Source organism: Takifugu rubripes, chromosome 6 (genome assembly GCF_901000725.2).
Source record: "Takifugu rubripes chromosome 6, fTakRub1.2, whole genome shotgun sequence".
NCBI classification, from domain to species: domain Eukaryota; kingdom Metazoa; phylum Chordata; class Actinopteri; order Tetraodontiformes; family Tetraodontidae; genus Takifugu; species Takifugu rubripes.
Window position 1 is genome coordinate 5,360,557 of NC_042290.1, and position 11,747 is coordinate 5,372,303.

Genomic DNA, 11,747 nt, shown 5'->3' on the forward strand with positions numbered 1-11,747 from the left:
TGCTATTCCTGTTTATTTTTTTCATTTTATAACAGACATTGTAGACTGAAAAGCCCAAAATTAAATCGTAAATATACTAAACATGCACATTGGAAAGTTTATTGTCGACTTCTGTAAACTAGAAATAGTATAGCTTCGACTACTCACTCCTAAAATGCGTGCTAAGATAAACATATTTGAACTGTCTTTGCGTTTGCCCCCTGTTAATATATTCATAACTGAGTGAAAATATTTGAAGCCATAATTGTTAATATTGTTAATTCCTCATATTAGCCACAAGAGGGCAGGGTCGCACGTCCGAATGCATGATATGAGCTCGAAACTTATTCTTACTATTTTCCAGCAACGCTTAAACGGAAAGCAATATCCTCTTGCCAGATGGTTATTATCTGAATCTTGTGCTGCCACGCAATTCTTTAAATATGTGTTTGTGTAGCTCATATTTTTATATCTACACACGGTCAGTTGGTGTAAAAATCCCGACCCTCTGCGGACATTAAAAGAATTACAGATGCCTTCTCTAAGCTTTTTGTGCAGTATGAGCAATTTATTGCAAACATAAGAAATCTTTTACATACAGAGAAAGAGAGAGAAGGGGGGGGGGGGGGGGGCACTATCAATACGAAGAACTACTTAACTAAAAATCAAACTGTGCCCGAAACCTCCCTCCCTGGTCCAGATGGCTCCAAAATATGCTCTCTATCACAGGGAGAAGCTAATTAACTACCACGGTGTGATGAAGACTCCAGCAGGTTACCACACCCCCACAATCAGGCCCACTTCCCTCCTCACTGAGTCTTGTGTCTGTCCCAGTCAATAATCTGTCCGTAATCTTCCAATAATTCCAACTGCACATTTTTCCTTCTGCGCAAAGATCCAGATTGCTCTGCCGTTCAACTTTGCACTAAAGAAAAGGCCAAAATAAATTAAATCCATTGGCAAATGGTATCTCGTAAATGCCTATTTAGCATTTACGAGATACCATTTATGTGTGTGTGTGTGGGGGGGGGACTAAGAGCGTAATCTATCATTAGCAGTCTCGCCAAGAATATATATTTTTTAGTTTACTGTTAAATTTACTGTTCTGGCTTGTTATAATTCTGAAGCCTGCTGATAAATGTATTACAGTAGCGAGTGCTGTATAATAAAAGTAATAGATGAAAATGAATAAAATTCCCTGGGAACATGCGTAAAAGCGATTCTCCACCAGAGGGATGGCACCAAAGGCACCAATTAGCAGCGGACAGGGCGCATGATGATATTTCCGTGTGCTTGTGGCCCGGGGCCGCTCCGTCTGTGCGTTATAAAAGGCAAAAACCATAAACATGGAATTAGGCACAGGCCCCACAGCTCCAAAGGTCCCAGACTCTCCACTCCTGCGGCCTGTGAGCGAAGCAGCGGTGGCACAAACGAGGCTGCAGCAGAAACCTGCGGGACTGTGACCGTCTGCGGGGCTTCTGACGGGGCGGCGCATCACCTGTGGTTTCAGCCTTCAGGCCCCGGTGCACATGGACTGCTGTGTGTTTTTGTTACTGGACAAACTAGATGGAGAAAAAGATGGATACGTGGGCGTAAGTTATTGAACAATGCGCACGCACAAAACGCGCACACCCAGAAATTTGGCCCGAATTCAATCTGTTGAGTAACAAACACACCATGACAGCTAGGTGGGGGCAGTACACAGATTTCTGCTTTATATACAGAACAATTATAATGCTAAGTCAGAACTCTTGTTACCAAGGATACCTGCCGGTAGAAAATACATCATTGGATGTATTTTACCAGCAGATTGGAATTAATTATACGATCGCAGGTCCCTTACTGACATGGGGGGGGGGGGGGGGGGGGTTCATAGGCCTTCCTTCATAGGCTGAGAGACCACCGCCCCCAGACTGCTCTGATGAAAACAACAGAGCTCATCAATTCACTATTATTCTGTACGCTATTTCAAACCCTCACTTCTGGACATGCGTGAACACTCACACTTTTTGTGCACAACTGATTAATGCCCATGATGGTGATTATGCTTTTATTTATTTCTTGATCAAAAGTTGTTTATAAAGGGGCCAATAGCGCAGAAGAATCGTGTCCAAAACAGTGTCTGCGGTGGCCTGACGCGCCCCCTGCTGTCGAGACGCGGTAGTGTCGTGGCCGCGCAGCGCACTGACAGAACTCCGGGGCCCGCGTGTCTGTATGGTGAGCACCCGTTGAGTGGGTGGGTCTGCTGGAAGGGAGTGGGAGAGGTGGGAAAGGGGCAGATGGAACACAGAAGGAAGTTCTCCAGCGACACGCAGTGTGTCAGAAAGTGGAGAGAGGGACAGAGCGGGAGGGGCCTGTGAGAGGTTTGAGGGGGGAGAAAGGTGAGCACAGGATGGCGGGCAGAGAGGTGGAGGGGGGAGAGGGTGATGGTGAGGCAGAACGGAGGGCTGGGGACGCGACAGAAGCACAAACCACCGACAAACAACGTTACATAGCTGGGCGTGATCTTTAAAAGGAATTTCTATATTTAAAGAGTTCCTTATTCTTGAATGTGGCCCTAAAACGCATGTTTTAAACTTTTAAATCCCATAAAGCTGAGACCTACGTTGTGAACAATGCACACGTTAAATCAGCGGGTTTGCTTGCAAGTGGAATTTACCCAGGTGAGCTCTGACAGCGTTGCCATGGCAATCACTTGCATTTGTCTTTATTTTTAAAAATGACGAGTTATTAAAACCACCTGCGTCAACAGAGATAATTCCCTCCGAGGCTGTGGTTTAAACCCGAGTGACCACGGAATTGGCCCCCCCACACCGTGAGCCAGGTTAGGTCTGATGGCTCTCGCTGCAGGAACACAGGCCAACAAGGGAAGAGGCTCAAACAAGCAAACGGATTAATGACCAATAACGAGTGCTTCCAATCAGTTATAGAATGTGTGTGTGTGTGTGTGTGTGTGAGTCATTCTGGAACATGCTTGCATTTTAGATTGCTGAGTTTTTAGTCACGTTCTGGTGGTTGGCAGAACTGACAGTTTCACCACCACCACCACCACCATCATCATCACCATCGTCATTGTCATCTTCATCACAAACACACGCGCGCGCGTGTGGTTTAAGTCAAACGTTGCCTGTGGGGAGGAGACAGGCCGCTGATGTCCCCCTCCGCCGGCGTTCCTCAAGGTCAGTTGGACAGAACGTTTGATGGGACGTCTCCATTTTGTGTTCAGCAGCAGTCCAGTGTTGTGTTTAAGACACAACACCCAAGGTTACAGATGTGGTCATATTGTGTGAATTATGACTGGGGTGGGGGGGGTGGGGGGTCAGCAGCCACTGGAGCGCCACCCACCGTCCCCAGGTCTCCAGTCAGCCTCTTGTGCTGGTTTCTGTGGGTGGAAAGTGGACAGCTAATGAGGTGACCATGGTTACACACGTCCCCAGACCTGGACCGACCACTTTCTTTCTAATGGAGGAACAAGTTTTTCAAAATTCCGCCTCTCCAAAACAACACGAAGGCCGCACGCAGCCATTGGTTAGAATTCCGAGGGCCGGGCCAGCGCAAAAGGGGAAAAAAATAAAAATGTGAGCAACGCTTTTAGCCCGTGAGCGACACACTCAAATATTTCTTTCACTCCGGGTTTGTGGAGTGTTTTTAAATGTGCAGTTGAGCGTGCGGCTGCTGGCCGAGCGGCCACTGCGGCGGGAGCGCTGCAGTCCAGAGTCCCATTTTCATAACCTGTTTGGGCGAGGAGCTCAGCGAGCACACAACTGACATTTATGTGCATACAAATACACTCTTCCACGGACACACCCGTGCACTCACGTGCGCGGCCTGACACTGACGACCGGCGTGCAGATAAAACAATTACCGGTACAGCAAATTCATATGAACAGATACACATACACACATGCTCGCCTCCCAAAATCTCGCTCTCACACACACACACGCACGCACACACACACACACACACACACAGTATTTATTCTAAGAGTGTATCCCTCCCTGATGACTGGTTAGGTTGAGAAGTGCTGCCGGCAAAGCAGACCAATCCAAGTCATTCTCCAGTTGATTTACTGTCCCACCACCAGTCCACTACTCTATAATTATCGTAGCACGCACGTGCACACACGCACGCGTGCATACAGACCAATTCTCAACACCGACACAAATGTTTTTTTCCCTCTGATCTGATTTACAGGTTTTAATCGTTGGAACGCTTTGACCAATCGATCAGATTTGATAGTTTTGACACCACGAAACAGTGGAGAACTGAGGGAAGATGCTGAAGGAATGTTGGTTTTTTTGCTTCGTGTGGCCCGATTTACCATTTTTAAAGCAAAAATGTGACTAAAATCCCAGAATCCATTAAAACCCAATCAAGAGCTGAGCCTGTTTTGTGCTTTCTCGCCGTGGCGGGGCCTCGCTGGTCACGGCGATTGACGACATCGATCCGCTCGCTCCGTATTTTTAATTCCGCTATATAAGACGACTCCTCCACTATAACACTGTTTCCTGTCCTGTATAATTTTGCTCTCATCCTCGGGCCGCCTGTCTCAGTCTGATTTGTCACTCTCAAACCTGCAATTGTATTCAAGGCCAAATATAGGGGTGGGAATGCTGGGGTGGGCTGTCTGTGTCACACAACAAAGCTGCGCACAAGGGTGTAGCCCTCTCCCTTACATCCTCCCACCTAACCACCCGGCACGGCCAAGTTGTTTGCATGGAAACGCATCTGTGTGTGTGTGTGTGTGTGTGTGGAGTGAGGTCCAGACTCTCCCCACCCTCCTCTCAGGCAGAGATTACTTCCTCCACCCTCCCGTCTTGGGGCTTAATTTGGAGTGTTTGTCAGAGATTTGCCTCCCGTCACTTTGCGTGACCTCCGCCGCCGCCGGCATCCTCTCCGCCTCCCTTTCCCCCCGTTAAGACATCAGCTTTATTGAATCAAAATGGGAACGTCTCCGGCTTTTTGGTGGCATGTGATTTTTAGTTAGAACGGTTGTAAGACATGAAATAGAAGCTCCCTATTATTACACGGTAGAAAACATAAGTAGCCTTTAATGCTCAGAGATGGAAAAGGGAGGTGATTATGGTTTTGTGCTCAGGCATCCCGATTATATGACCACATGAGCCCGTGCTGAGTCACGGAGGTCAAGGAGGAAACAAACGCCCGCACGGGAACACGTGCGTGCTCCTCAGGACGTGTTTCTGACATGAATGGACTTTTTACTTTCAGCGTTCAAATCAGCTGTTTTCACGGCCACGGATGAAGAGAATCCAACTTCTGCTGAATCATCTTGTTTGTTTTGGCCCACATCTCTGCTGTTGCACGCACGGTGGCGAAGAAAGAAGAATATTGCCCCTCGCAGAGTGAGAGAAAGGGGGTTTTCTTTGGTTTTACAGCTGGTTTTCCCTCCTTTTCCCTTATTTCTGTCCTTTGGACCAACCTTGTAATTGAAAAAAATCACAAAATAATCCCCCCCAAAAAGATTATCCCCATTTTTCTGCTGGTTTTAACCCAGTCTAGATCAGACAACATTGCCCTTTAGCAACAGCGTCATCAGCATCTCTCCATACCCACTTCTCCCCTCATTCAAATCACTGTCACGTGTAGAAGGTTTCCCGCCACCGTCCACAGTCTCCTAAACATTTTCACGAGGGTGCGACTGCTCAGTTCAGTCAGCAGCCCAACTTGCACCATTTGTGCTCGCCCTCCCAGATCCACACAATCAGACGCCACAGCGGTCCGTGCGGCGTGTTTCCCGCACCGGCCGCACCACGCCCTGTGATAATACGCCAGAAAAATGCCGTCTGAGTGACAGCGGCTGCACCTGTGACACAACTGAGTGCACATCCCCCCACTACACACACACACACACACACACACACACACACACACATAAACACATCGCAGTGGGCAGGAGAGGGTTCAGCCGGGGTTGAGGTGCAAGACGCCACCTGTGTGCTTTAATTTGCACTTCCCCCACCAGGACCCTCTGACACATGGCCTCCTGATGTCTCCTCCTGCTTCTCTCCTCTCTAAGCCCCCTTGTTTGGTTCCTCTAGTTAGAAGAACACGCGTGTGCTTCGCCGTGTCGCACGAGCGACCACTCATTCGCTCCGATTCAGGGGCGCGAAGCAACATGACAATGACCCCCATAAAGGGTAATTCTGCACAAACACACACACGTTTGCACTTTTAATGTAAATCTGTCACAACAGTCCAGTGAAGATCATCACCTGAGTCTGTGTGTGTGTGTGTGTGTGTGTGTGTGTGAGTGTGTCTCTCATCAGCTGATGAGGTGTTTACTAGCTTCTGTCTCTAGCCTGGAGGGAGCCCCGGCACAGCGCACTCCCAGCCTCCACACACTGGTCTAATTGGCCTTTTTGCCCCACGTCAGCTTCATTACCTCCACCTCCATTTACATCCCAGAAAGTAAAGGTGTCGCCAAGCATATGAAGCCACTGCATAAACAGTTGGGCCTCATTTCGCCGCTGTTTTAAGATTTAGGGGCTCAGTGAGAGGGGAAAACTGGTTTCTTGCATTAAAGTCATCATCATTGTTTTTACAAAAGTTCTGGGCTAAACTGGCAGAGTTTAGCCTGATGTTCGCTAAGTTAAAAACAACTTGTTGGCACACTTTCAGTTTTACCGTTGACAGTTGGTGTTGTTTCATTAGCATTGCACCAGTCTTCCTTTAAAACAATGGTGGGGGGGGGCATTCGATATGTGACTCATGGGCCGAGGATGTGAGGCTGACTAGCCGATGCTATTTCAGTCTGAGGTGGACTGTGACACAAACTGGGAGGAGCTTTAATGGTCCGCGTCTCCTGGGGGGTCGAAGGGTGAGGTCAACGCCACCACACCTCGCCTGAGCTTCTCAGGCCAGCAGGAAAGATAGCGGGGGGGGGGTGTCAGGGATGAGGACATGGAAAAACTAAAGGGAAACCAGTAAAAGTGCTGGCACCTGCACACACAAACACACACACACACACACACACACACACACACACACAATTTCTGGTGAATTCTATTCTTACATCTCTTAAAATTATCTCAAGTGCTGTTTGCAATGACTGAACCTCAGCGTCCGGAGTCATTTGAGACGCTGGATGAGTGACATCATTTCCTTCACTTGACATCATGCAGTATCCACCTAGCCTTCCACTGGCTGCTTCTGTCAACAGAGACAATCTAAATGTGGCAAAAGTTGGATTAAAACACACTTTTTTCTTTGGCCTGCCTGTGCACTTTAAGATTATCAGCAATAATCACCAAAAATGATTCAATCTGACTTCACAAAGAAAACAAGTGAAGTCGGAAAATGTGTGTAACAACCTCGCGGACGTCTACTCAAAAGGGGTCATCACATATCCTTTTTGTGTTCAACGTTCATACCAGTGTGTAAGAAACATGATGAAAAGGCCCAGTTCACCCTGGCCAGACACAGTGCTGACCCAGAAAATACAGATTCCCATCAGTTTTGTTCCATTAACACACAAAAAGCAACAGATAAGAAACTTGCTCTGCTAACTCTGTCATAAAATGACGCGCTATCTCAGCCCCAAGCTGAAACCAGGTAATGTTTGGACATCCTGAAAGCTGAAGTGTAATGATAACCATCACACATTGGCACATTCTTTCTTATAAATACACATTCTTAGCATTTTGCTATAGTCTTAGCTCCCTCCACCAGTTCAGCATGAGCGCAAAACAAGCTAATGAGTTTTGAGTAATTGGCAGTAGTTGTTTACAATAGCTGATCAGCTACTAAATGATTTCTCTGCACTTGAATAAAAACTGTTGCAAAAATCTGGCTGTGAAATGTGTGTGAACGCTGTTTACATGTGTTTTTGTGTGCAGGCTGATTTAATGGGGTGCTGTGAGAGGTCTGGGAAGGATTTTGAGGGTCCCACTGTGGCCTCTTGTGCCGTCGGCCAGAGGCTGGTGCCCAAGGAAGTGAGCTGATTAGAGTTCATGTCACAACATCTAGCTGGAGCCTCCACAGAGAAATGTATTGGGCAATGTATACAGGCTGTAAAATTACTGCAGGCTAGTGGAAGGAAATAGATGCGCTGTGAAACCCTAGACCGCTAACACATTCAGCAACTGTAACTGGCTGTAAAATGCTGTGAGATCTGGAAACGCAGAGGAAAAAGACAAAAGTCAAAACTCCTTGTGCTCATATGGATGCAGCATAAACGGAGGAAAGCGACCTTTGGCACGGTGAGCACATACTGGCCTTCCCGCTGTGATAAACACAGACTTTCACCACGTTGATCAAACTTCAGGCCCTGCAGGGGAAGTAGGGATTTTAGTCTGCGGTTAGTTCGGTTCAAATATATTCATTCATAATTCATTCGCTCCGCTCGTCTGACAACAAGCACCTTCTTTCCAGCCAGTATGTAACTACGCGTATTACATAAGTACAGCAGAAAGTTTGATATTTTCCTCGGAGGTGAAGGGAAGGGTGGAAAAAAAACCCTGAAGCGGCAGCGAGCGGAGTTACAGGGCGACACAACTGTGACTTCCTGAACTCTGATGTTCTGACTGAAGGAGCCGCTCTTGAAAATCTGAGCCTTCCTGCTGAGTGCGAATTTTGTGATTAGCAAGAGCGAAATACCAGAGCCATCTGTCGCCCCGCCGAGCTACCTGACAGTACATGACGTGTGCCTCCGTGGGCCGACTTGGGGCCTTGTGGATGACTGAACGCCTCTCTGAGAGCTCTTCTGAAGACGTCCACGGTGCTCTCTGCCTGGTCCGGCGAAGACCTCCCTCCCGATCACCTGGAAGACACGCACGCGGCTGACCTTCTGGGGAGCTTCAGCATGAACTTAATGCTCTTTCATGATGTCCCTGCTCACAGCGGAGGACACAACGAATCCACACCGAGCTGCGATCAACCACCTAAACCATCGTGTCAAATGTGATGTACGTTAACCATAAGTTCATGTCTTGCTTCTCGTCAGAGTCGCCGCGCAAAACAAGCCCAGAAGGTGAGTAAACTGTTGAGTGTTCAAGAAGCACAACAACCATCTGCGATGCAGTTTCCTCTCCACCTCCCCCAGTTCACACGTCTTGCAACTTCCTTCTGTATATGTGAAAACGAGGGTGATCGATCGAGCTGGAGCCGAGCGCAGGGAGATGTTGATGGTGTGCGGCTCAGCCCTGAGCGAGCTGCTGCTAGGTCGCGGGGGTCACACACCCACCCACTCCTCATTTCCCATACTGCACTGCTGACACGGTGCAGCTCAAACCAGTGGTGGGCGTTATTTTGAAGGTGAGGTTTGGGGTTAAGGCTTATCTTCATTATCTACAAGTTATCGGTTCCAGTTTTGTACATATACAAACGTCTGCTCAGCCGCGGCTCTGTTTCACATTTTGTCAGCGCGGTCGTTAGAAACGGATGCAGAGGGACGTGTGTGTGTCTCTAACGAGGCCAAACTAGGATGATCCTCACTGTGGGCCCATGAACGTACGCAGCTGTATATGTTGTGCCTCCGCGGGTGTCTGCTCGCACCCATTAAACCGGTTAAGCTCTGCTCATGCAATTGTTTTCTCTTCTATAATTAACCCTCAAATAGCTGCAGTCGACTCCCAGCTGGGCCAAAGGATGGTTAAAGAAGCAAAAGCACTCAGCTTTTGTTATAAAAGCTGGCAGGAAGACTGTATGGAAACTAGGTGACAAGTTTTTCTTTTTTGTCAATGAAAGGCTGATAAGGCGCAGGTTCTGGAGGACGCAGCACAAGCGCTGTGCTGGTCTCTAGTGTGAGCTGTTACTGCGTGAGTCAACGTCTCTGTTCTTGTGGATGACTTTCATTTTCATCGCTGAGTCATCCTTTGATTATTTATACAATAAGCTCAGAAAACTGATGAGTTTTGAAGACGGCCCGACTTCAAAATCCTGTAATTTGGTCCTGCAGTTAAGAGAAGTGCTGCAGTACCGAGCGCACGTGGATGAGCGGAGGGGTCGCTGCTCTGCTGCTGCTGCTGCTCTGCTGCTGCTGCTGCTCTGCTGCTGCTGCTGCTCTGCTGCTGCTGCTCTGCTACTGCTGCTGCTGCTGCTCTGCTGCTGCTACTGCTCTGCTGCTGCTGCTGCTGCTGCTGCTCTGCTGCTGCTACTGCTCTGCTGCTCTGCTGCTGCTCTGCTGCTCTGCTGCTGCTGCTGCTGCTGCTCTGCTGCTGCTGCTGCTGCTCTGCTGCTGCTGCTCTGCTGCTGCTGCTGCTCTGCTGCTGCTGCTGCTGCTGCTGCTGCTCTGCTGCTGCTGCTCTGCTGCTGCTGCTGCTCTGCTGCTGCTCTGCTGCTGCTGCTGCTGCTGCTGCTGCTCTGCTGCTGCTGCTGCTGCTGCTGCTGCTGCTGCTGCTGCTGCTCTGCTGCTGCTGCTGCTGCTCTGCTACTGCTGCTGCTGCTCTGATGCTGCTGCTGCTGCTGCTGCTGCTGCTGCTGCTGCTGCTGCTGCTGCTCTGATGCTGCTGCTGCTGCAGGTTGGGGCACGGCCAAAAGTTTGAGGTGCAAAAGGGGAGGAGCTGAGCCTCCGAAAGAAAGAAGGAGAGATGGATGGATGGATGAGTGGATGATGGATGGATGGATGGATGGATGAGTGGATGGATGGATGGATGAGTGGATGATGAATGGATGGATGGATGAGTGGATGGATGGATGGATGGATGGATGGATGGATGGATGGATGGATGGATGGATGGATGGATGGATGGATGGACAGATGGATGGATGAGTGGATGGATGGAAGAGTGGATGGACAGATGGATGGATGAGTGGATGGACGGACGGATGGATGGACGGATGATGAGAGATGCACAAAGAGAAAACGGAGAGAGGGATGAACATGAAGTGTGAGCTTGGCTCAGTGAGAGCAGTTGTATAGAGGACACTGTGGGTGGAAGTGGTAGAGTCGTGGGTGAGCTCAGAGTTTAACTGCCAACCCTGCCTGCTTTCACAAACTGTCCGTCTCTCACACACACACACACACGCACACACACACACACACACACACACACACACAATCGTATATACATATACAGTACGTGTGTTTGTTGACGGCCCGCCCTGGCTGTATGGCAGCTGGGTGTTGCCAGGTCAGAATGAGAGAAATGTTACGGCGCGCATGTTTTGCTGGATGTTTAGAACAGTTTTGTGCGGAGCAGCCCGCCTGACTCGGGGGGAGGCTGCGGGCGGGGTGGGGTTGGAGGGGTTTGCTCAGCTTCTGCCCGTTTCCACCAATGTCTGCAGTCAATTGTAGGTTGTTTCCTCGCAGCCGAGACTTCTCCTATGATAAATAATGAGAGCAGCCGATCCTGAAATAGAGTACCCCCCAGTCCCACCCCTCCTCCCTTGTCCCTGTGGTCCGCTCTTGTGAAGCTCCCGTCCAGCCGTGACTTTTCCAAGCGATCCCCTCCCAGCTGCCTCCTCCGTTATGGTTAGCATGCCGGCTAAATCTGTAGCCGTGCATCTGTAATTAGGCTCTGCCTTTGCTGGATTGAGTGCTAGACACTGGCAGCTGGCAGGCCGTGGCACTGCGAGCACACACGCACGTACTCACGTACACACACACACACACACACACACACACACACACACACACACACACGCTAACATGCATGTTACTGTATAAAGGGTATTCCAGGACAAAGCTGTCGGAGCTAAAAGTTCAGAATGGAGTTCGAGGTGCACCGTTCTTTAAAATATAAAGACAGTATCAGCAGGTGCAAACCCAGTAACAGTGTGTATGACTGATTTTAGGGGGTGTTGACGC